The 27,116-nt window shown below is 36.4% G+C and overlaps 1 protein-coding gene and 1 pseudogene across 8 annotated transcripts in view; both read left to right on the top strand.

The window, feature by feature from the left end:
* The window catches only part of WDFY3 (WD repeat and FYVE domain containing 3), a 295,582-nt gene that overhangs the window by 68,248 nt on the left and 200,218 nt on the right, over positions 1-27,116 (top strand). For 6 of the 8 annotated variants that reach the window (XM_055384570.2, XM_055384567.2, XM_055384568.2 and 3 more), the window contains one exon: positions 1,271-1,370. The exons of 1 other annotated variant lie outside the window; for it this stretch is intronic. The gene's annotated coding sequence lies outside the window, so the exon portion shown is untranslated. Of the gene's footprint in view, positions 1-1,270; positions 1,371-11,810; positions 11,943-27,116 lie in introns of all 8 variants that reach the window. One more of the 8 variants, XM_063705397.1, reaches the window with a different exon arrangement.
* On the top strand, positions 11,778-11,878 carry LOC115934429 (uncharacterized; annotated as a pseudogene).

Genomic DNA, 27,116 nt, shown 5'->3' with positions numbered 1-27,116 from the left:
AATATGAAGTTTCGGGGCTTCATTTACCCCCAAGCCAGCATTGTCCAATGTGACTTTCTGTGACAATTAAAATGTTTTATATTGGCTCTGTCTAATACAGTAGTCACTAGACACATAATAGCTGTTGAGCACTTCAAATGTGTCTACAACTGAGGAACTAGATTTTTTACTTCATATATTTAAATTAATTTGTATTTAAGATTAAATAGACACATGTAGGTAGTGGCTGCCAGCTTAGGCTCTTTCATATGCCATAGGTTATAATCCCTATAAAAGAGGTTTTGTGAATGTCATTGTTAGGAATTTAATTTGTTCATTTCACTTTTGATTTTTCAGGTCAAGCAGTAGTTAATTGTATCTTGTTTTTCAGTTAAATTTTAATAGTTGTTATCTCTAAATATGTAACTTCTTTGTAATTCAGGAAGATTTAAAGGCGATTTTCAATATTTGATCCTGTTCTTTCATAATGAAATATCCAGAATAGGTTTGTCCTGGGCTTTTAAGCTTGTTCAGAAAATGTGAGGTGAATACCTATTGAGTCCTGTGTTGTGGGCTCTCCAGCGTCACTTTGTCCTGCATTAGGAACACTCTGGTTATTTAGAGCCACCTTTGCCCAAGTATCTTAAAAGTGCATTTCCCCTTTGGGAGACCGAGGCGGGCAGATCACCTGAGGTCAGGAGGAGTTCAAGACCAGCCTGGCCAACATAGTGAAACTCTGTCTCTACTAAATGTAAAAATTAGCCAGGCATGGTGGCGTACACCTGTAATCCCAGCTACTCGGGAGGCTGAGGCAGGAGAATCACTTGAATCTGGGAGGTGGAGATTGCAGTAAGCCAAGATCAGGCCATTGCACTCCAGCCTGGGTGACAAGAGTGAAACTGTGTCTCAAAAAATAAAATAAAATAATAAAATAAAAAAAGTGCATTTTCCATACTCATACGTTATTTAGCAACAAGCTGAAAAGTTTATAGGTGACCTCCATACCATATGATTTTATATTTCTGTGGCAATGGTTCTCAACCCCGGATGCACATTAGAATCAGTTGGGAAACCCATAAAAACACTGCCCAGGCTCTAGCCCCAGAGACTTGATTTGAACAGAGTGGCTTCCAGGCATCAGAGCATTTTTAAAAAAGCTTCTTAGTTGATTCCAGTATCCAACCAAGGTTGAAAAGTCCTCATGTATGAGATAGTGGACCTGGGCTGCCTGTGTTGAGGAAAATATTCTGAATTAGAGATTAATTCATAACTTTTTTCCCCCTCTTTCTAGCTGGAGCCCAGATTTCAAGTTTTGAGTAAAATACCTTCAAGCGAATGGGCCCTATTGTGCTCACACATTCAGAACCTGTTACCCAAGGAATTCCCTAAAGGTCAGTCTCTGGGAAGAAAAATTGTGGGTTTTTGTTTTTAATCTTTACTATCACTGGATTTATTGATAAACAAAGACTGTTAATTATGTGTAGACAGGACTTTTTATATTGACTTGATTTCTAGAGCTACCATTATAAATTTGATTACTATAATATTTAGGAAATAGAAAATGTATCTTGAGAACTGTTTCTAATAGGCTATTTAAAGGAGGATATATGTTATATATACACCTATATGCTTACACATATTTAACATATTTTAAAAGATATTCAAGAAATTAGTGATGACAGTTCTAGGGAGGGGAACTGGAGCCCTGTAGTGGGATATTTACTTTTACTGTGTATTCTTTTCAGTATGGTCTTTTAAACCCCATGCATGTATTAAATTTCAAAAAAAAATTCTTAATGGCTAAAAATGCTTTTTTAGTTTTATAAATATGCTTATATAGTTTTTTCTACTTGGAAAAATAGAAAACAACCTCACATTCCTTGAAATAGAGGGTCTCTGCTTGTTATTTGGTATACTATTTCTTGTGTTGGATGTGTTATTTAGGGGCATACATCTGATTTTCCTCTCTTGAACTCATGTCCTGGGATTTTTTTGCTTTACATTTTCTTTCACCTTTTTATTTTTTATTTTACTTTATTTTTTGAGATGTAGTGTCGCTCTGTTGCCAGGCTGGAGTGCAGTGGCACAATCTCGGCTCACTGCAACCTCTGCCTCCCAGGTTCAAGCGATTCTCCTGCCTCAGCCTCCTGAGTAGCTGGGATTACAGGCACCCACCACCACGCCCAGCTAATTTTTGTATTTTTAGTAGAGACGGGGTTTCACCATGTTGGCCAGGATGGTCTCCATCTCTTGACCTCGTGATCCGTCCCCCTTGGCCTCCCAAAGTGCTGGGATTACAGGTGTGAGCCACTGCGCCCAGCCTCTTTCATCCTTTTATTTCGCCATGTTCCAATTTGTCTCTTTTTATCTTTTGCACTAATTTGTATTCCTTCAGTTTATTTCCAGCTTAATTAATGGCACTACCATTGTTCGTATCACCCAACCTGGAATTCTGAGTCCTCTTGATCTCTTTTTCTTTTGATCCTGAAAGATATCTACTTCCTAGATTGTTAATCCTTTGTCAGTGGCATTACTTGTAATCTCTCATACCACTGTGCCCCACCCTTACCTCCACTGGCACTGCCTTTATCGCCGAAAGCATCATTAAGATACATCTATCCCACATATAACACTATATTTAGAAACATTTTCTCTACATATATAACCCTCCTACTTAACAGTTTATTGTTAGTCTAACATGTAAGGCCTTTTAGGCTCTTCCTGTGACTGGCTTTTCTCTGCAAGCCTCATCTCCAGCTTTTCTCCATATTCACCCTTTGTTCCAACTATGCAGAACTACTTGGCCAACCCAGCAGCATATCTTGTGCTTTCTTGTCTGTGTACACAGTTTATTTGCTAGAAATAAATTCTAGTCCATTGTCAGCTGAATGAACTTGTCTTCAATTTCTAAGGCTTAGTTCAGATGTCACTTTCTCTACTGATAGTTAACTGCCCTTTCCCTGTGTTCTCCATAGCACTTTATTTTTTATTATTCATTATAATACTTATCACATTGCTTCTATTATGTTTTTTCACTTAATCATGAGCCCCTAGAGGGTAGAGTGTGATTGATTTATCTTTCCATCACTAGTTACTAGCAGAGTACTTGCATGTAAAAAGTGTTATTAAATGAATAAGAAAGTAAATGTTAACATATACAATTTTTGAACTCTTGCTTTATAACCATGTGAGGTCACTAATCCAGTGTTTTTAAAGTTTAATAAAAGCTAACCTGAGTTTTCTCATTTTACATTTCTGAAGAAAGAGTTTAATAAGTTACTTATTAGTAACTTATTAATCAATTATGAGAAAAATGTTCACCTATTTGAAAAAGCTGACTTTTTTTTTTTTTTTTTTTTTTGAGACAGAGTCTCACTCTGTTGCCCAACCTGGAGTGCCGTGGTGCAATTTTGGCTCACTGCAATCTCCTCCCCCCAGGTTCAAGTGATTCTTATGCTTCAGCCTCCTGAATAACTGGAATTACAGGTGTGTGCCACTACAACCGGCTAATTTTTTTTTTTTTTTCAGACCGAGTCTCGCTTTGTCACCCAGGCCGGAGTGCGGTGACGCAGTCTCGGCTCGCTGCATCCTGTGCCTCCTGGGTTGAAGCAATTCTCCTGTCTCAGCCTCCTGAGTAGCTGGGAATACAGGCGTGTGCCCCATGCCCAGCTAATTTTTGTATTTTTAGTAGAGACAGGGTTTCACTGTGTTGGCCAGGCTGCTCTCGAACTCCTGACCTCAGGTGATCCACCTGCCTCGACCTCCCAGAGTGCTAGGACTACAGGCGTGAGCCACCACGCCCAGCCTAATTTTTAGTAGAGATGGGGTTTCACCGTGTTGGCCAGGATGGTCTCAAACTCCTGACCTCAAGTAATCTGCCCACCTTAGCCTCCCAAAGTGCCGAGATTACAGGCATGAGCCCCTGCACCTGGCCAAGAGCTGAGTTTTTAAAAAGTACTCTTAGATGATTCAGAATACTTTTCATGCAAATCACTTATACATAAGTACATGACAATTTGACTGTTATTTAAAGTAGAAAACAGAGTAAGCTTTTATCAACATAACCAGAGTTTATGTTCTCAAAAGTAATAATGCTGTATTTATTTAACATATATTGTTTTGATATTTTGCTTATTCACTCTTCATTGCATATCCGTTTGAATATGGACATTTATTTGCCTTTTGTTATTCCTTAGTTTGAATATAAGGATCATGGTAGAAATTTACTGTAGTTTCCAAGTTTATATTCCTTATAGAGTCTTTAATGTACATTTAAAGTTGATTCTGTGCTAAATTACCTTTTCTTAATTAATTTTTTTTTTTTTTTTTTTGAGACGGAGTCTTGCTCTGTCACCCAGGCTGGAGTGCAATGGCGCAGTCTCGGCTCATTGCAACCTCTGCCTCCCGGGTTCAAGAAATTCTCTGCCTCAGCCTCCTGAGTAGCTGGGATTACAGGCGTTGGCCACCACACCTGGCTAATTTTTTTCTTGTATTATTAGTAGAGACGAGGTTTCACCATCTTGGCCAGGCTGGTCTTGAAGTCCTGACCTTGTGATCTACCTGCCTCAGCCTCCCAAAGTTTTGGAATTACAGGCGTGAGCCCCTGTGCCCAGCCTATTTTTTAAACAATAGTTGTAAGTCTGTAGATGTTGGTAGTCTAGAATTTCTCAGATTTTCAAATAGGAAAATCTAGATATTGAAATAAAAAATGTAGAGATTGAGAAATGTAAGTTGTGTAGGTGTACCTACTCTAAATTTATCATCAGTATGTGAGGAAAAGGATTCCATTCAAAATGACTGAGTAAAAACATTTGTATTCTATTCTTCTGCCTAATGCTAACTGAACATAACAGAAAGAATAAAGAATAGGGAACAAATCTTTTAACTTAAGTGAAATGAGGAGAAAACAGTAATCCCAAGCCTCAGATTATGAGAAGAGCTGCCAAACATTGTGAACGTTGAAGCAAATTGGGAAGTATGCAAATATCTACAGATTTTAAACACGGCACAGAGTCTCCCATGGTAGGTAGCAAGGGGACTGCAAAGTCTCAGGAAGGGCGAAGCTGCAGGGAAAGACACAGATGTACCTTTTTTTTGCAGTAAAGAGTGGCAAGAGGCAGCAGAATAGAAGAGGTAGTATATACAGCCATCTCCTTGGTCTCAGTTGATGGAAAGCAGCTGAAGAGAAGTAAACACTGAATCACAATGCAGACATTTGAAAGCTTAACACTCTCCCCTTCTCTAATTCTGCTCCCCAACTCTACTGGTTTCATTACAGTTCTTCAGCCATGTGAAGCACAATCTCACTTCAAGCCATTTGGTTTTACTTGTTCCTTAGCCTGGAATTTTATTCCCCTAGAAATTCTTAGGGATTGCCCCCTCATTCATTCAGGTTTCTGTTCTGCTGTGAAGTTCTCAGAGAAACATTCCTTGACTATGCATACTGAAACAGCAACCCTGGGAACATTCTATTTCCAAAGCTTACTGAATTATTTTCATAACCATCAGACATAATTGATTTCTTTGTTTATTTTTTTCTCTGTCTCATGAGAATCTAAACTCCAAAAGGACACAGACTTTAGCAGGCTTCTGTTCTTCCTCTACATTCTTAGCATCTAAAACATTGCTGGACACATAGTGGTTGCTTAATAAATATTTGTTGAATCAATTATTCAGCAAACAATAGGCAACACAGAGTTCCTGTGCCCAGTATAAACTGGGAGATCTATATGAGAGGCTTAAGAGACATTATCAGTCAATAGCAATAAGTGGTCTTTATTTTGAACCTGATTCATATGAAATATCTATAAAAATCAACCATGACATTTATGAGATTTTGAACATTGGATATTTGATATTAACAAAATGATGGTTACTTTTTAAAAAGTATTTTAAAACCTTTAAAATACTTTAAAAAGTATTTAGCCCTAATACTTTTTTTTAGAGTCCTTTTTTTTTGGAGATTCTTATACACATGCACACACACACATGCACACTTTATAAGAGATTATATAAAGCCTGAATTTTGATTCAGAATAAGTTTAAATTTCTGACAGTTAAAGAATAACTTAAAAATATATATATATGTAATGGAGGATGTTGATTGTGACACTATGTTTAGATCCCATGGATACATTCCAAAACATGATAAATTATTTTATTTAAAACTGTCAATGCTTATAATGCCATCCTTTGTAACTCTTTAAACTTAGGTTGAAAAGTATTAGATATCAACCTAAAAATAGTAAAGATTCTGACTTATGTTAGGGATTGCATGCAAAAAAAAAAAAAATTGAAGGCCATTTTTCTAAATTACCTTTAGACAATTTCTGTTTCCAGGGTTATTCTGTGCTGTACCTTCCAGGAAGGATTAGTTCTACTATTACTGATGTGAACTGAAGGTCTGTCCCAATTTGACTTTTCAATGCCTGGAGAGAAATGAATGTAGTGCTCAAAGATTATGCAGTTGCCACTTAAGATACTCTAGAGCCATCATAGACTTTAGAGATGTAGTTATGCTTCCCTAAAAACGAAAAGTAGAGTTTCCATAAGCAAAATGTCTGTTGAGTTCTCCTGTTTTCTGCTTTTTCATTCTGTAATCTAATGCAGGTTCCCTAATCACTGAAAGGAGGTAAACAGTTTTTCTTTCCCATTATATAATTTTATATTTTTGTGGTTCAAACATAATAAATACTTTCAAATTATTATTTAGGCATTTTCTTATATTTATCATGGTGTTCTGCGGAATCTGTAGATTCTTGTGGATTAGGTGGTTTATGCTCCTAGTTTAAAATAAATTTCAATTAAATAGTGTATTCTTAAAATGGCATTCTGTTGTGTATAGTTTTTTAGTTGTAAACTCATATTTTTAATGCATTAAAATTAATTTGTAAATGAATATTTTATGGTGTACACCTGAAAGATAATAAGGGTTTTTTTTTTTTTTGGTTGAAAATAAAAAGTGCTTATATATGTGTAGCACTATGAATTAGTTGCAGAGAATAAAATTTGGTCTAGCAGTTTATGCAGGAAAATACTTATTACATGGCATTAGTGGCTTACAAAATCATGGAAGAGAGGAAAGGGCAGACGAAACAGATTTTGGGCTCATGGTTAAACTTTAAAAACATCTCCCAGTGCTATACCTCAACACTGGTTTCTAAGGGAGCTGCGGCTGTCTGTGTGGATCAGGAGACTGTTGTAGGGTGGCAAACTATGGCCTGCGGGCAAAGTCTGGCCTATCACCTGCTTGTCTATGTCTTACAAACTAAGAATGGTTGTTATATTTTTAAATATTTGAAAAAATCAAAAGAAAAATAATGTTTTGTGGCACTTAAAATTAATAAATTCACAATGGGCACAGTGATAGGCACCTGTAGTGTAGTCTCAGCTACTTGGGAGCCCAAAGTGGGAGGAGGATTGCTTTAGGCCAGGCATTTGAGACCATCCTGGACAACATAACAAAAATACTTTCTCAAATTAAAAATGAAAAAAATGTGAAATTCAAATGTCAGTGTTTATTTGAACACAGCAATACATGCTCACTTACCTATTATATATGGCTGCTTTCACACTACAGTGGCAGTGTTAAGTAGTTGTAACAGAAACCGCATGGCAAAATATTTGCTATCTGACCCTTCACTGAGAAATTTCTCAACCCGGGCTCTAGAACACACAGTTCAGTGCCACTGCAGAAAGCTGCCTCTACTGCTGCTTGCTCCAGTCATACTGTAACTATTATGACCAGGCAAATAGATGTGACATGCACTGCCTCCCAGCAGCCAGCAGGATAATTACTGGGTACTAGGATCTCTGTCCAACACTGCAGCTAAAAAATGTATGTATATCATTGACAGTGTGATCTCTGCTTCACTTCTCCTTTTCAAAGCTTGGGCAAGGCCACGTGTGGTGGCTCACACCTGTAATCCCACACTTTGGGAGGCCAAGGCAGGTGGATATCTTGAGCTCAGGAGTTCAAGACCAGCCTGGGCAACATAGTGAAACTCTGTCTCTACAAAAAATACAAAAATTAGCTGGGCATGGTGATGTGTACCTGTAGTACCAGCTACTCAGGAGGCTGAGGCAGGAGAATTGCCTGAGTCTGGAAGATTGAGGATGAAGTGAGCCATAGTCGTGCCACTGTACTCCAGCCTGAGTTACAGTGAGACACTAGTTAAAAAAAAAAAAAAAAAAAAAAAGCTGGGGCAAGTAAGTTTGATTGGCTGAACCTAAATTGCAACAAGAACCTATTTGCATAGGAGTCTGTGGAAACCTTGCTTATTTTGTTGTATAGCCTCTGTAATACATGAAAGCCCATTACAGGAGCAAGGTATGATGGATCTTGAGCTGCAGTCCCCACCATATTTATCATATACTGGCTGTAAGAATTTGGAACATACTCTGTTTATTGAAATGATTAATTTTTTTTCTTAATTCCAATTCAGTCATTGGTTGGTTTTGCAGTAACCAATTCTAATCATGTCATAACTAAACATTGATTGCCTTCCATGTGGTAGTCATATCACATATATTCTGACTCTCTTTTCTTACAACATTATAAAGCCAGTATCATACTCATCTCCATTTACTATTAAGGAAAATGTAGCTTAGGGTAGTTTGATTTACTTTTCCTGAGGTCACATAGATAGTGAATGGAGGAACAGAATTTGAAATTCATAGGAACAGAATTTGAAATTCATATCTGCCTGACACCAGAACTTTTTTGCTGCCGCCTATTCTTGCTAGTCTTTTGCTTGTCCCTGTAATGCAGCATTTTTGTGAATCAAACCAGAATTTTTTTAATCACATATTGAGACTATTTAAACATTGTTTCTTAGTTTCATTGCCTTTACAGAAATTTTAACCTGTCTTTATTTCTTCTTCTGTAAAAGGGAACTAATCAATTTTGTCCTCTATTTTTGCATAACGATTCGTAGTTTAATGCAAAAGGTCTCTGTGGATGTGTAATATCATGCACAAAATATATTGCTCAGACAAAAGACTGCACACATTTTAGTATTGATAATATTATGCATTTATGTTTTATGAGGAATACATGTATAAGCTTCAAGCACAATATTCACTGGAGGGAATAAAAATTTGCTCTTAGCACCCTGACAAGAAATAGAGACATTGCTTTTAAAGTAGTAGAATACGATAAATCAGGCCAATCAGACAAGATTCAGGGATACACTTTCTGTGAGAATATTTTGGTGAAAAAATATTTTTACTTTAGATCGTTAGTCACAATATCTGAACTTTTTGAAGTAGTCTAAGTATTTTCAAGGCAAGGCCTTTGGGGAAAAAATAAAAGCATAAAATCAGTGTTTACAGGAAAAGAGAAGAAAAGAAGATAAAAAATACAAGCTTCTGAAGCACTAGTGTGGCCTAAGCACAGTGCTGATATACTGACAAGCTTTATAACAACCAGCTAGCCAAGAAAAAAAAAAAAGCCCCAATTTTTAGTGTTTGCTGATTGCTGTGTTGCAAATATTCTCACCTTGGCTAGTCCCAAGCTATTTGTAGTTTGACAGCTGGATGTCCAAAATTTCTGAAAATTTAGCCATCGGCTCTCATAAGCTGGTACAAGCTGGATCTAACACACCGCTATTTAGTTTAGCTTCATTTGGCAAAAGGTAAGAACAGTAGATGAAAGCAGAAATATTTTGCATTTACATTTTAGTGGATATGCAAGAAAAAAACTTTATGGAACCTGAGTATCTTTTTTAAATCAAAAATCATCATTTTGGAAAATAATATGAAAGTATATTATTTTATTCACAGAAGAATAAGGTTAATAGTTAAGTACTCTTGATATTGGAGTTTTTTTCTAAAGTTATTATCTCATTTTCTCATTAATAAAAGAATTGCTCAGAACTCATTAAATGACATAATACATTGCTGTGTTTAATTGCTAATAGTCACAATCATAGTTTACTATAATCTGGAACTTCTGGGCTTAAACAGTCCTCTCGCCTTGGCCTTCCAAAGTGCTGGGATTACAGGCACGAGCCACCTTGACTACCTCAACAATAGTTTTTTATTCATATTTGCCTTTGACAAATTCTGCCAAGAAATGATTTCCTTAATATTCTGAATATTATTCTATATTTAATATTGAGGCATGTGTTAGGATTGTGGCAGATTTGAATTAAAGATAGTGGGAAATCCTCAAAGGAAAAGAAAATGTAGTTACATGTATGTAACATTTCCCCTATGTGTCAGATGTATCTAGAGATGCTAAGAATTCTTTGCCAAGATACTGCTCATGAGTCATATTTCTTGTCACCAATCTGGTTACACCCTTGGTGGAAGATACACAAAGTGAACATGGGTTTTGTGAGTTTTTCCTTTTTTAATTCTTGGGGACAAAAATACTTGATCATTTTGTCCAAATGTTTTAAGGAAGAACAAATAGTACTATCTTTGGTAGGAACAACCAGAAAATAAAATTGCCATTGCTTTCATAAGTAAAGGTATTTCATAAAGACAAAGAGCTTCCATTTAATAAAAGAGTACTGGATTTGGACTTATATGTCTTGAATTCAAATTTTAGCTAATGCTAGTTGTTGGATCTTTTTGGCAAGCTGCTTAAACTCTGAGCTTCCATATTTTAAATGTATAAAGTAGGCATACCATTTTGTGGTAGGAAATAAATGAATAAATTCTTGTGAAAATACCTAGCATTGTACTTGGCTATGGATATTAAGGCTATATTTCCTGGACGAAAACTGACATAGAGGCAGGAAATGAGAGTTCCTTAGGGATTAACTCCAGCCTGAGCTGCTAATTACTGATGCTGTCCCCTTAGACTTAAAATGATTCAAGGAAAGAATGGCTGGTGTTTTACACTTGGAAATACTGATTACAAGCCAATGGGCAGAAACCAAGCTGCAGAAATCTGATTGGCTAGAATGGTCTTAGGATAGGCCAGTGAAATTCATTTGTTTTCTTCTGTAATTGACGATCTTTTAAAAATGTGCTTCTCTTTCCTAACACTCTTCTTCCCCACAGCCCCACCTCCCTGAAGCCAGATTAGGTTTCCCTGATGTACTTTTCCCCAGCCTTCCTGTGTTTCCCTGGTATAACATGCATAGCCTTTATCATTCTTCATAATCTTTGCTACCACTCAGTTTCTAAACTCCACGAGGTCAGATATCATGTCTATCTTAAATGAATTGTCATTTCCTGGCACATGGTGTAAATGCCACATGTTCCAGGTTGTTGATATGTACCACTGTATCCCAAGCACCTACTCAGCATAATGGTTAATGTTTTATAAATTATTAATGATTCAGAATATTATAGTGTAAAAGTGATCATTCTGTACCATAATTTTCATCATATATTCATAAGAAGACTGAGAGATTATGCCAAAGTTGTGGTGACTCCAAAATACTAATAGGAAATTGCTCTATTTTTATTAGAGGCAAATCTAGGGTATTGAACACTACCAGAACAGTGTTGGTATTCCCAGCATGACTTTTTTGTTGTTGGAGACCATGGGTAGGTTTGTCTGAAGACTGGAAGAGACTCAGATTTATTTTGCTATTAAATGTTGTGCAATTTATTTAATATCTAATACCTATTGAAAAACCAGTTCCCTCCTTCCCTCCCTCCCTTCCTTCCTTCCCTCTCTAAATATTCCTACAAATACATATATTTTTCATGTTACTTGCTAAGCAGATGAAATTTATTTTAAGGAATTTTTTTTGTGTCAGAGGATTAAAAGGACCAAAATGGCTGTGTTGATGATAAATAGCTAAGAATCACTTTAGAAAAAAATACATGTATCTGATTTAAACATGGTTCAATTGTGCTCACATTCGCAGCACAGAGAAGATTAGCGTGGCTCCTGCACAAGGATGACATGCAAATTCGTGAAGCATTCCATTAAAGAAAAAAAAAAGAAGAAATAAACAAATAAATGTGGTTCAGTTGAGACTAACTTAAGAAATGAATTGGTTGGTATATAAGTATTTAATTTTAGTTGTTAATGTAAATATATTTTTATATAAAACAGTGACTTTTCGGGTTGAACTAAATTCAGAAGTATTGCAAAGTAATTATTAAAGACCTATAAATTTAATGAAGGACAGATACAACCATTTTAAAGTAGTTAATGTTGTCTTTTGTTAATATGTGTCCATGTAAAATGTTTGCTTTCTGTCCATGTATTTTTAATTTCCAAAAGTTACATTGTAATGTATTTCATCTTATTTTTTAATTTTTTTACCCATCACTATGTTTCTAAGACGTGTCCAACTTAAATGGATCTGAAATATATACTTTTAAATAACTATGTATAGTTGTATATCAACTTTGGTTTGCCTGTCCTTTTGCTCAGTGATGGACCACTTAAGTAGCTTCCAAAAAATTGCTTCCAATGAGAGAATTTCTTCAGAGTGTAGATGTAGAAGATGAACGCAAGATTCCAAGCGATGCAAAATTGCCCTTTAGATCCAGTTCATTTTCTCACTAGTCATGTGTGTAGTTTCTATCCACATGTCTAAGGACACAGCATTTTCCAGCTTTCTGATTGTTGCTAATCTATTAGGTGCAAAGTGGCATTTTGTTTCAATTTGTATTTCTCTGAATACTAATTAAATTAAAACACCTCTAACACCTCTATGTTTAATGGCCTTCTAGATTCCTTGTTCATATTTTTCGCCTTTTTTTCCAGTGGGATTGCTGTATTTTTCTTGGTTTTTTTTTTTTTTTTTTTGCATTACTTGTAAATTCTATATTCTAATTCTTGTCATTTTTGGATATTTTAAATATCTTCTATTGTGTTCTCTCTTTTTTTGTTGGCTTACAGTGTTCCTTTCTGAGCCAAAATATTTAATTTTGAAGTAATTACATTCGTCATTTTATTTTTATATATGGTAAGTGATTTTGAATTTATCCTGTTAGAGTTCTTACTTGATTCATTTTACACACACACACACACACACACACACACATATATATACATATGTATGTATGTATATATTTGCCGGGCGTGGTGGCTCACTCCTGTAATCCCAGTACATAGGGAGGCCAAGGCGGGTGAATCACTTGAGGTCAGGAGTTCAAGACCAGCCTGGCCAACATGGTGGAACCCCATCTCTACAAAAATACAAAAAAAATTAGCCAGGCATGGTGGTGCATGCCTGTAATCCCAGCTACTCAGGAGGCTGAGACAGGAGAATTGCTTGAACCCAGGAGGCGGAGGGTACAGTGAGCTGAGATCATGCAATTGCATTCCAACCTGGGTGACAGAGTGAGACTTCACCTCAGACAACAACAACAACAAAGAATATGTATGTTCTTCTATTAGCTGTATAGTTTACCTTTCATACTTGGATCTTTAATCCATTTTGAACGCACCTCCGTATGTGACTTTAGAGAGGAGTCTAGTTTAATTGTATTCTAAAATTAGTGAGTTAGTTTCTCAGTACCATTTACATGATTGTTATATACCGTTTTCTGTGACAATTATCACATGTTTGGTTCTGATTAGATATGTGGGTCTGCCTCTGAGATTTCTCACCTCTACCTTGGTCAGTTTGTTCTTATACCATTCTGCCACTGATTTTATTACCATGGTTTGGTAGAAGATTATTTTCAAAGTCTAAAAATTATATAATTTAATTTTCAAGTTTCATGATCATTGTTACCTGTTATGTTTCCTAAGTACATTTAAATTATGTTTAACACTTTTAACTAGTAACCATTATGATCCTTGAGATATATGTATTGTTAATTCTTGATCAATTTCTTTAATTGTAATTAAATGTAATTTCTTCAGGGTCTCTTTTTTCCCATGTTATTTAATTGTTAGATTTTGCTTTTCAGGAGACATCTGGATTTGAAATTAAATGAGTTATTCTTTTCTCTGAAGTCTGAGAGTACAAGTGTATATATACTCTAAGTGTATATTAAATGGTATGAACATTTTTAAATCAGTCAAAAATTAAAAGCAAGTGAATATTAAAAAAAAACCTAGATCAATAATAAGTTTCACATTAGAAATAGGTTGCTTTAAAAAACAAGTCCAAATATTTTAAGTAATCAACACTGGTATAGCTCTCAATACTTTTGAATGACTTAGTGTATGTTCTACTAGGAACATAAATATATGCATAAACCAAAATCAACTAAATGTCTTGGAGTGACTCAGTTTTGACCATAGAATGACTTTGTTTTGTGTAATTTCACAAAGAAAGAAAAACTAAAAAGTAATCTATAGCTTTTTGAGTCCCAAGTCTTTGCATTCTTTGTTCCCTACCTGAAAAATATTCTCAATTCAAATTGTAATTTTTAGCATGTAATTTTGAGACACCACAAACATACATATATATTTTATTTTGATCATTAAATAGAACGTTATGTCTGCTTTTTAGGGGTAGTTAGGTCTTTATATGGAAACATTTATTTCATGTAGTTTCTATTTTGTGTTTAAGCCACTGAATTCAAAAGCCTAGATATTGGAAATACAATAAGTAGATGAGAAACTTAATTTTAACCTCCAAGTGCTAAACCTCCTAGCAAATATTTCAACTAGAAGATTTCAGTTGTATAGTCTTTCCCTTTTCCCCAGCTCTAGTTGAGGTGTTAATTGTAAAATGTAAAAGGAGACAAGTAGAGTGAAAATAACAGCTAGGTATGCTTAATCCTTCAGTAATGATATAAAAGGCATTACTCTTTTAGATTGCTCTTCAAAATAATGTGAATTAGGTCTTATTATGGAATGTTATAAAAATAAATAAGCCTAGGAAATAGTTCCTCACTGCCAGAGGGGTTCTGTGCCAGTTTATTCAAGGTAGTATTTTATATTTTATGACATTGCTTTCCTTCTAAGAAGCTGATGAGACTTACCAAGAAAAATATGGTAAACTGATTTACACTTGGAGAATTATTCACTTCAGTTACTTATTTCCCCAGAAATTAGAGAAGCCACATATTTCAAATATTGTCACTGTTTCAGATAGATTTACCTAATATATTAAAAAACTAACTGATAAGAATAATATTTCTCTTCTGATTCTTCCCCAAAGGCATTTTTTAAAATAGGCTACATGTGATCAACAGAGAAATGATGTAATTAGGACATGTCTAATGATAGTAATCATTCTTACATTTTGATATGGTGGAAGGACAGATACACATAGTTTTTTGCTCTCCTTTTCGTCTACCCCTCCACTCTTCAACTCCTTTAGTGAGAATGTATTCCCCCAGCCATGAGAATATAAATACACTTTTATATTTCGTTTGTAGACTATTTAATGCAAAAATTATAAGGGAGGCCAGGCACGGTGGCTCGTGCCTATAATCCCAGCACTTTGGGAGGCCAAGGTGGGAGGATCGCTCTAGCCCTGAGTTTGACACCAACCTGGGCAACGTAGTGAGACCCCAACTCTACAAAAACTGAAAAAATGAGCCACGTGTGCATACCTGTAGTCCCGCTACTCAGGAGGCTGAGGTGAGAGGATCACTTGAGCCTAGGAGGTCGAGGCTTCAGTGAGCTCTGATCATGCCATGCATACCATCCTGGGTGACAGAATGACACTGTGTCTCAAAAAAAAAAAATTGTAAGTGAAACAATAATACTCTGATTAACAAAGGGTATAAATCCACTGACAAGTAATTTTTGTGTCCCTGATAGTCATATTACTATCACCTTTTATTTTAAAGTGTGTTTAGGAATTTCATAAGTTTCCTAATCTTTTTCATTTATATATCCCTAAAAAGTACATAAAGAGCAGATTATATATACATAATATACATATAATTTAAAATAATTTGAATAGAGGAATTTGTGGAAAAGATAAGTTAGGTGTGTCAGCAGGAAGATTCTCTGCCTCATTCTATCCATCCATGTATCCATCCATTCGTTAAGCATCTTCAGTGTGTCAGGTACTGTGCCAGCCACTAAAAGTTGAATATAAAGAAACAGATTACTGACCTCACGCCAGATTCATCTTCAAGGAGTGGTGGTGGAGCTGTGCACTTATTGGAGATACTCTCCATAAATTCTAACATGCTTTTATTATACCTGTGGTAGGGCAAGAAATAGCCTCAAATGGGACCAAACTAGAATATTGGCTGTTGACTGAGAGCCTTGATGTGGATACTCAGTGCTTGTTTTTCTAGGTGATGAGGATTATATGTGAATTTGGGATGAGCGGATATGAGATGATGGCACAGACATAACAGGCATTCTTAGAGAGAGCAAAGAGCTGTCAAAAGGCATGACTTCAAGTCCCATTCATACTACTTACTAACAATGTTTTGAAGATTGCATGAGATAATGTTTCTCATGTCCTTATAATTGAGTATAAATACGACCATACGAATGTGCATACTTTAAAACAGAAACAGAAAAGTAGATCTTAATAATAGATCTTAATAATCTTTTTTTTTTTTTTGGAGACAGGGTCTCGTTCTCTCACTCAGGCTGGAGTACAGTGGCGCAATCTCAACTCACTGCATCCTTCACGCACCCCTTGGGATCAAGCGATCCTCTTACCTCAACCTGGGACCTCAGATGTACAACACCATGCCTGGCTATTCTTTTGTATTTTGAGTAGAGGCGGGGTCTTGTTAGGTTTCCTGGGCTGGTCTTGAACTCCTGAGCTCAAGCCATCAGCTTGCCTCGCCCTCCCAAAGTGTTGGGATTACAGGCGTGAGCCACTGCACCTGGCTAACAATCTTTTTTTTCTTTTAATGATTGTAGCGATCATATTCTAGTTAGAGGCCAATTAGGTTGTTTCCTGGAAAACAAAGACATTTGAATTCAGCCCTCAAAATAAAAGGAATGTAATTTGATAGGCTGAGGAAAAGAGAAAAAGATTTGGTGAAAGGAAGAGTATTTGCCCAAGATATGGCCGTCTTTCTTGCAAAGTACTTTCAGAAATAACTGTATTGCTTTATTTGTTTATCTTTATGGTATATTTGAGGTGAAGCAAGGGTAGTTTTTTTTCTTATTCTTTAGATTTAAGAAAATAATTCACAGGGAGATACGTTATTTGCTATCAAATAACCACAAATGAGTCTCATGTTCCCATGCAGTCTGTGAATGAAGAGAATAATACACAGATTGAAATAGAAGGATTAAAATAAAAGTTTGTGATGTAATATTTAGCAATTGATGCGTATGTATGGTAAAAAATTACAAATCTTGAACAAGGCTATTAAATACAAATCCTGAATAAGGCTATATTGAAAAACATCAATTGAGTGTATATGTGACAAACAATTGAAGAAGCTCAGTAAGACTTACCATCAGGTTGGGCACAGTGGGTCGTACCTGTAATCCCAGCAATCTGGGAGGCTGAGGAGGGTGGATCACTTAAGGTCAGGAGTTCAAGACCAGCCTGGTCAACATGGCGAAACCTCCTCTCTACTAAAAAATAAATAAATAAATTAGCTGGGCATGGTGGTGCATGCCTGTAATCCCAGCCACTCGAGAGGCTGAGGCATGAGAATTGGTTGAACCCAGGAGGCAGAGGTTGCAGTGAGCCGAGATCCTATCACTGCACTCCAGCCTGGGTAACAGAGCAAGACTCTGTCTCCAAAAAAACATATATATATATGTGTGTGTATATATATATATATGTATATGTGTGTGTGTGTGTGTGTGTGTGTATATATATATATATATATGTATATATATGTATGGTTCCCTTATTGACAAACACTTTTATTATTTTCAGGTTTTTACAATTTAATCAATGTTGCTTATGGATATTACTTTATACGTCTCCTTCTACATATATGTGAGTTTCTTTAGGGCATATACCTAAGTGGAATTGCTGATTCATATGATCTGTATATGGTCAATTTTACTAGATAATTCCAACCAGATAATGCCAATCTGTAAACACTGTTACTAACATTTATAACCCATTTGTTCACATCTTTACTAATTTGTTATTGTCACATTTGATTTTTGATATACAATAGTATATTGATGTCCTATTGCTCTTGTAACAAATCACCATGTTCTTACTCACTTGAAACATTACAAACTTAGTATCTTACAATTTTGGAGGTCAGAAGTCCAAAACTGGTCTTGCAGGGCTAAAATCAAGGTGTTCATAGAGCTGCGTTCTTTCTAGACGCTCTAGGGGAGAATCTGTTCCTTGCCTTTTTCATCTTCCAGTGGCTACCCACATTCCTGGCTGATGTCCATATCACTCCAATCTCTGCTTCCTGGTCACATCTCCTCCTCTCTCCTGACTCCTTCTTTGTGATTATTTCAGGCTTGCTCAAACAATACAGAATAATCTCCCCATTGCAAGGCCCTTTACGTAATCACATTTGCAAAGTCCTTTTGGCCACATAATGTAACATACAGGTTCTAGAGATTAGGATGTAGTAGAGACGTCTTTAGGGGCCATTATTCTGCCTAACACAAACGTTAACTCGTTGTTATGTTAATTTGCATTTCATTTATGACTAACAAGGTTGTGTAGCTTTTCATATTTTTGTGGCCATTCATGTTTCCTTTTCTGTGAAATGCCTATTTGTCTTTTGTCCATTTTTCTATTGGGTTGTTTGCCTTTCTCTCACTGACTTGAAGACATTCTTTGCATATTTTGAATGTAATGCTTTTTTGTTCATTATAGATGTTGCAAATATTTCTCTCCCAATTTCTAGCTTGTGTTTACTTTTTTTTTATTTTGATGTACAGAAGTTAATTTTGATAAGGCCAATTTTGTGTGTGTGTGTATGTATGTATAATTTTTGTTTTGTTTCATTTTAAGACATTTCTTCCTTAACCTGAGGTTGTACTTTCCAGCATTTTCTTCTAAACATTTTTAAAGATTTGCTTTTCAAATTAATGTCTTCAGATGTCTTCAATTGCTGTGGTGACAAGAACATAGTGAATATAAGCTGCTGAAAGTAGAGCTAGTCGTGGCTGGAACAGAGAGAAATTCAAGTGGGTTGGGAGTGAGTTGATAAATATTTCTTTGAATCAGTGATCAAGTTACTACTATATAGCTGTGTTCACATTGCTTTAAGATTAAGTACAGTCATGAACTACCTATGATAGGTAGCCATGTAGTAGAAAAATCTGTTATTTCAAACAAAGACCATCTGGGAGAAGCATCAAGGGTTTGAAATTGCATGGTGTGTCCAGGGAACAGCAGATAGGTGATGTGGTATGAGCATGGGATGAGGGGAGGGCTAGGGCAGAAGATACAGCTTCAAAATTAGGGACCTACCAGATTTTGAGCAGCCTTTTTATACCTTGCAAAGGTTTTGTCTCTAGTCCATTGCAGCCATTTTTGTCACTTTTAAGGAAAGTTGTATTCTGATCTGTTTGAAATTTTAGAAAAATGAATATAGCCACATTATTGGCAGAGTAAAAACTGAAGTCGGCATTCCCTTAGTTCCTTATATATAGTAGACACTTAAGGAATTAAATTTCAGCAATGCTATTGCAGTTGGGGATGCAAACACAGAGTGTGCAGTGCAGCCTTTTGATTATTAGTGGTGAATTTTCAATCTTTTAAATGGATTTGACATTTAGTAACAGGCAGAAGATATTTTGAGGAAGTTTTGAAACTAAAGCACATGAGTACACTGGGAAATTCCATTTTTGGTAACACGTGATGTCTGATGATACTGATTTTAAGATGTAGCTTACAAAATGCTCTTAAAGCAATTTGTAGAGAGGAATTTTTTAAAGCATTTCTAACCATGTCAACATCATTATGTATACATAGCTTTCCAACATAACTAATTGGAAGAGCAAAATTCATTTGGATGTATAAATTTTGATATTTTGTGAAAAATGTAAAATAACAATAAAACTCCTCATTCTAATTAATCAATAGTATAATTAATCTGTGAAGAAGCCAACATCTATTTTGCCATTATTTTTGTTGATATCATTGCTTTATTCATATTTTTTTCATTTGTGAGGTTTTAACCAGTGTAACTCCGCACAATCTTTTGGCATTTGTCATTTTCCTTTGATCACTTTTAGGTCTTAACATACATTCCAGCCTCATTCAGTCATGATTTCTTATGACACTAGTGAGCTGTTTTCCTCTTTGGGATGTTCCTTGTCCTCAGTATGTGGTTGATGCTTGAATTTCCAGCGGAGGATTCTGGCTTATTGCCTTTTGTCATCATCTGTTTACCACCCAAACCTAACTCTCTGTTAGTAATTTTTTTCCTTCTGCCCCTGCCTTCTCTTACATAGTTCTTATTTTCTGAATTTATATCAGTTTTAACTGAACATGTTTTTAAAATTAAAAAGTACATTATGGGGTACCCAACAATCTTAACAAAAATGGTCATTTTTGTTAGTTACGTAATTGATTTTAAACAAACCATAAAAAACAAAGTTGTCTTCTAAGTTTTCTTGTTTTAAAATAAACAGATAAGAAATTTAAAGAAAAAATTTGCCCCCTTTGGTCTATTTTAAATCACCTTAACTAATCCTTGAGCTACCTCTAAATCATTTATCTTCTAAACTCTTATTCAGCACCGTTTACTCATTTATGAATCATTTTTTTGTCCATTTCTTATTTGTCAGGTACCATGTCAAGTATTCAGGAAAAAAAAGTTGAATAGGATATGACCTTTGCCTTCCATAATCTTACTTTGTCTGGTGTTGAAAAAGACAGTCAAAACAACAGTTACATGATGTGATAAATGCAATGATAAAGATGTACACAGGATGCTATGGGAACCAAGAAGGGGAGGCATCTGTCAGACTGGGAGATTCAGGAATGCTTTCAGCCAGGCACAGTGGCTCACACCTTTAATTCCAACTCTTTGGGAAGCCAAGGTGGGAGGATCACTTGAGGCCTGGAGTTTGAGACCAGCCTGGGCAACATAGTGAGACCCCATCTCTATAAAAAAATAAAACAATTAGCTGGGAGTCTGAGATGGGATGATGGTTTGAGCCCAGGAGATGGAGGCTGCAATGAGCCCTGATCATGTAACTGCACTCCAGCCTGGGCAACAGAATGAGAAAAACAACAACAAAGGAAAGCTGGAAAGCTTCTTAGAAGAGGGACAGTTGAGCTCAGATTTAAAGGATGATTCATAATCATCTGGATGTAGAAGAGCCAGAGGGGGAGAGCCCCCAGGAGAGGGCTCAGGGTGCGTGCAGGCAGGGCAAGGAGGCCTGCAGTAGATGGGTGTGGTTAAAGTAGAATAGTAGGGCATGAAGAAGGTCAGGCCTATGCAGGGGCTAGATAATAAAGAGCCTTAAAATTTGTACTTTTCCTTAAAGTTACGAGAATCAATCATACATATATTCCTTCAGTTCTGCTATGTACCAGATACTTAGCTATATGTTAAAGGATTTGGAGAGCATAGCCTTCTTTCAAGGAATTTATAGTTTGATGCAAGCTATTGATAATTTAATAGCATGAAATTATCTTTAAGCAAGTTGGTAACTTTTCAATTTAGAACAAATGATTAATGTAATTTTTATCAGGAGATACGTAAGATGTCCTGCAAAAGCTGTCTTTAGGATGAGAACTAGGATACATAAATTGTAAGCTTAAACATTTTTTCATGTTGTAATATGTAAGTTTTTGTGAGAAACAGTAAAATACACACCCAGAACTCAGAATATCTGAACAGAAAATCTAGTGCTGTCACTTACCAGTTATATAACTCTATGTAAGTTTTTTTTTTTTTAACATTTATTATTCACCAACCACTTACTATGAACTAAGGATACAAACTTAAATAAGATTTGCTTCTCTTTATTGAGAAAATTATTGCTAATGGGAATAAATAACCATTTACTGGTAAATGTACATTACGGTAGAATAACAGTAATAATAGCCCTCTCTTACTGAGCACTTGTGCCAAATACTAATCTAAGTGCTTTCCATGTAATAAATCACCTAATTTCTACAAATAACACCATGAGTTAGGTTCTGATAATTATTCTTTTTTTCCAGGTAAGGAATCTTACACACAGAACGTATCTGACTTGAGGTTAAATAGTTAGTAAGTAATACAATTAATTGCAAAGCCTGTGTAACTAATATGTTATACTGTCTCTCTTAATGATGAATATTCTGTAACAGACTACAGGCATGCAGTACATAATGATACGTCGGTCAACAACAGACTGCATATATGATGGTGTTCCCAGAGACTATAATGAAGCTGGGAAATTCTTGTCACCTAGTGATGTCATAAGTGTTGTAATACCATAGCACAAAGCACAACTCACGTGTTCATGGTGATGCTGGTGTAAACAAGCCTTCTATGCTGCCAGTTGTATGGAAGTATAGCACATACAATTATGTATAGTATATAACACATGCATATAAATCATGTAATACATGATAATAAATTACCATGTTACTGGTTTATGTAGTTACTATACTATACTTTTAATCTTTATTTTAGAGGATACTCCCACTTATAAAAAGAAAACTAACTGTAAGACAGCTTCAGGCAGGTCCTTCAGGAGGTACTCAGAAGAAGGCGTTGTTATCATAGGAGATAACAGCTCCATATGGGTTATCGTCCCTGAAGACCTTCCAGTGAGACAAGATATGGAGGAGGAAGACAGTGATATTGATAATCTTGGCCCTGTGTAAGCCTTGGCTAATATGTGTGTTTGTGTCTTTTTTAACAAAAATGTTTTAAAACTTAGAACAAAATTAAAATATAAAAATGCTTATAGAATAATGACATAAAGAAAAAACATTTTTGTACCACTGTACAGTGTGTTTGTGTTTTAAGCTACGTGTTATTCTAAGAGTCCAAAAGTTTTTTTAAAAATTTGAAAGTTTGAAAGTTCATAAAGTAAGAGTTTCAGTAAGCTGAAGTTAATTTATTATTGGAGAAAGAAACATATTTTGTTATACATTTAGTGTAACCTCAGTGTACAGTGTTTATAAAGTCTACAATATATTCAGATGTCCTAGGCCTTCACGTTCATTCACTGCTCACTCACTGACTCACCCAGAGTAACTGCAGTCTTGCAAGCTCCATTCATAACAAGTGCTCTATGCAGGTGTACCATTTTTTAATCTTTCTACAGTATTTTTATTGTATTTCTGTGTGTGTGTGTGTGTGTGTGTGTGTGTGTGTGTGTGTGTTTGAGTCTTGCTCGGTACCCCAGGCTGGAGTGCAGTGGCGTGATCTCAGCTAACTGCAACTTCCACCTCCTGGGTTCAAGCGATTCTCCTGCCTCAGCCCCCTGAGTAGCTGGGACTACAGGCGCGTGCCACCATGCCTGGCTAATTTTTGTATTTTTAGTAGAGATGGGGTTTCACCATGTTGGCCAGGCTGGTCTCAAATTCCTGACCTCATGATCTGCCCGCCTCGGACTCCCAAAGTGCTGGGATTACAGGCCATTTTCTGTGTTTAGATATACAAATACCATTGTGTTACAGTTGCCTATAGTATTCAGTACAGCAACATGCTGTACAGGTTTGTACCTAGGAGCAATAGGCTATACCATATAGCCTAGGTTTGTAGTAGGCTAAACCATCTAGGTTTTTTTATGTGCACTTTCTGATGTTTGCACAAAGACAAAATCGCCTAACAGTGCACTTCTCGAGTGTATCCCTGTCGTTAAGCAACGCATGACTGTATAACTAAAGTTTCATGGTAGGCCAAAAGCTGAACAACAAACTTGCCTGGAGATCTGGGGAAGACTTCTCTGAGAAGGTGACCTTAGAGCTGAGTTTTAGACTACTTGGAAAAGCAGAGGAGGGGGCATCATTAGCAGAGAAAACAATATACATAATACATAGAGGACTGAAAGGGCCTAACAGTCTGAGAGATACTTTCAGTGTGGCAGAATTTAGAGTGAAAGAGGTGGTGGCTTACTGGTAAATGATGCTGAAAATTGTATTTTAATTTATTCTTAGACAATAGGGAATCAACAGAGGTTTTAAATCAGAAAAGTGGTATGATACCTGCTTTGTGTTTGTTTGTTTTTTTTTTGAGACAGAGTCTCGCTCTGTCAGCCAGGCTAGAGTGCATTGGCACAATCTCGGCTCACTGCAACCTCCGCCTCCTGGGCTCAAGCAATTCTCCTGCCTCAGCCTCCCCAGTAGCTGGGATTACAGGTGTGTGCCACCACGCCCGGCTAATTTTTGTATTTTTAGTAGAGACAGGGTTTCACCATGTTGGCCAGGCTGGTCTCAAACTCCTGACCTCAGGTGATCCGCCCGCCTCAGCCTCACAAAGTGCTGGGATTACAGGTGTGAGCCACCTCGCCCGGTCTCTGCTTGGTTTATCAGAAGATAACTTAGGAGCTGTAAGAACAGGACACCAGGCCTGGGGCGGTGGCTCACACCTGTAACCCAGCATTTTGTGAGTCCAAGGCGGGTGAATTGCTTGAGTCCAGGAGTGCGAGAACATCCTGGGCAACATGGCGAAACTCCATCTCTACAAAAAATACAAAAATTACCCAGGCGTGGCTGTGCATGCGTGTAGCCTTGTACTAGGGAGGCCGAGACAGGAGAATTACCTAAGTACAGGAGGTTGAGGCTACACTGAGCCCTGATCATGCCGCTGCACTCCAGCATGGGTTACAGATTGAGACCCTGTCTCAAAAAATAAAAAAAACACAAAAAAACGAACAGGACACCAGTCATATGTTAGTGAGATTTACACTAAGTTTACTGATCATTTCCAAGAGCAAGCATTCGGTTTTATTGATTTTCTGTGTTTTTTTCAGTTTCAATAATTTCTGCCCTAATTTTGATTATTTCTTTTTTTCTGCTTTCTTTAAGCTCAAACTACTTTTCTTTTTCTAGTTTCCTAAGGTAGAAGTGTAGTTTATTAATCCTTAGATCGTTCTTCTTTTATAATGTATACATTTAGTTCTGTGAGGAAAATTTTTTCCTCAAAGAACAGCTTTTGCTGCATTTTATGCATGTTGATAAGTTGTATTTTCATTTAGTTCAAAATGTGTTTCAGTTTCTCTTGACCAGTCTTTGGACCATATGTTTATTTAGAAGTGTGTTGTTTAATTTCCAAATTTCTCTTTTAATTCCATTCTGATCTGGGAGCCTACTTTGTATGATTTCTGTTCTTTTAAATTTGTGAAGGTGTGTTTATAGCACAGAGTGTGGTCTGTCTTGGTGAATGTTTCATGTGAATTTGAGAAGAATGTGTATTCTGCTGTTGTTGGATCAAGTATCCTATAAATGTCAACTGTAGATCTAGTTTAATGACAGTGCTGTTCAGGTAAACTATGTATGTATTGATTTCGTGCATGCTTGATTTATCAATTAATGTATGAGTGCTGTCTCAAACTCTAATAATCAATTTGTCTCTTTCTCCCTTCAGTTCAGTTTTTGCCCTACATATTTTTATATTCCTTTTAGACCTATACACGTTAAGGATTGTTATGTCTTCTTGGAGAAATGATCCCTTTGTCGGTATATAATGCCTCTTTTTATCCCTGATACTATTTTCTTATCCGAAAGACTACATCTTGTAAAATTAATTTAGCTACTGCATCCTGCTTTTTTTTTAAATCTTTTTTATTTCAAGGGTAAGTCAATAGAATCCAGCTTTCCTTTGATTAGAGTTAGTATGGTATATTTCTCTCCATCTCTTTACCTTTAACCTATCTGATTATTTATATTTAAAGTTACATTCATATAGATACTATATTGTCTATGGGATTTGAGTTTTTAATCCCCTCTGACATTCTCTGTCCTTTAATTGGTGTATTTAGACCACTCACATTTATAATGATTATTGATTTAGTAGGATAAATATCTGTCATGTTTGTAACTGTGTTCTATTTGTTGCATTTGTTCTTTGTTCTTCCTCCCTTCTTTTCTTGCCTTCTCAGGTTTTAACAGCATTTTCTATGATTTCTTTTAATCTCCTATCTTAGCATATTAAACTTTTTTTTTTTTTTTTGAGACAGAGTCTAGCTCTGTTGCCCAGGCTGGAGTGCAGTGGGGCAATCTCAGCTCACTGCAACCTCTGCCTCCAGGGTTCAAGCGATTCTCCTGCTTCAGTCTCCCAAGTAGCTGGGACCATAGGCGCCCGCCACCACGCCTGGCTAATTTTTATATTTTTAGTATAGATGGGGTTTCACCATGTTGACCAGGATGGTCTCGATCTCCTGACCTCGTGATCTGCCCACCTCGGCCTCCCAAATTGCTGAGATTTCAGGCATGAGCCACCGCGCCTGGCAGCATATTAAACTTAATGGTTCCCCTAGATGCCAACATTCACCTTTTGCTTATCTTGATCTGCCTTCATATGACACTTTTTATCACTGAGGTATACTGCAGGTTTTTTGCAATAGCATTACCAGCTCCTCCCTCCTCTCCCTTGTGGTATTGCTGTCATTTATCTTACTTATTCATAAGCTATAATCATCCAATACATTACTACTATTTTTAAACCTTCAGTTATCTTTTAGATCAATTAGGAATAATTAAAAGCTAGGCATGATGGCTCACGCCTGTAATCCTCGCACTTTGGGAGGCTGAGGTGAGCAGATCACTTGAGCCAGGAGTTTGAGACTAGCCTGGGAAACATGGCAAATACCTATCTCTACAGAAAATACAAAAATTAACTGGCCGTGGTGGTATGCTCCTGTAGTCCCAACTACTCAGGAGACTGAGGTGGGAGGATCACTTGATCACAGGAGTTTGAGGCTGCAGTGGGCCGGGATTGCACCTGCACTCCAGCCCTGGTAACAGAGTGAAATCCTGTCTCAAAAAAAGAAAAAAGAAAAAAAAAGGATAAAAATGTTATATTACCTTCATTTATTCCTTATCCAGTGTTCTTTCTTCCATTAATATAGATACAATTTACTGACCCCTATCATTTTTTCTTCTTCCTGAAGAACTTTTAACATTTCTTGCAGAGAAGATCTCCTCACAACAAGTTCTCTCAGTTTTTGCTTATCTGAGGAAGTCTTTATTCTTTCTTCATTTTTGAAGGATAATTTTATTAGATATAGAATTCCTAGGAATTTGGTGGGTGGGAATTTGGTATGTTAGGTTGGTGGGCTTTTCTCCTAATGTTTAAACTGTTTCACTCCTTCTCTTTTTGCTTGCATGTTTTAGATGAGAAGTCCACTATAATTTTTATCCTTGTTCCTTTATTGATACTGTGTTTTCCCTTCCTGTTATCCCCCTACCTCATCATGCTTCCATGATTTTCTCTTTATGTTT

Source organism: Gorilla gorilla, chromosome 3, assembly GCF_029281585.2.
Source record: "Gorilla gorilla gorilla isolate KB3781 chromosome 3, NHGRI_mGorGor1-v2.1_pri, whole genome shotgun sequence".
Classification (NCBI taxonomy): Eukaryota; Metazoa; Chordata; class Mammalia; order Primates; family Hominidae; genus Gorilla; species Gorilla gorilla.
The sequence above is the reverse complement of the archived record's forward strand: the minus strand, read 5'-3'. Positions and strand labels throughout refer to the sequence as shown.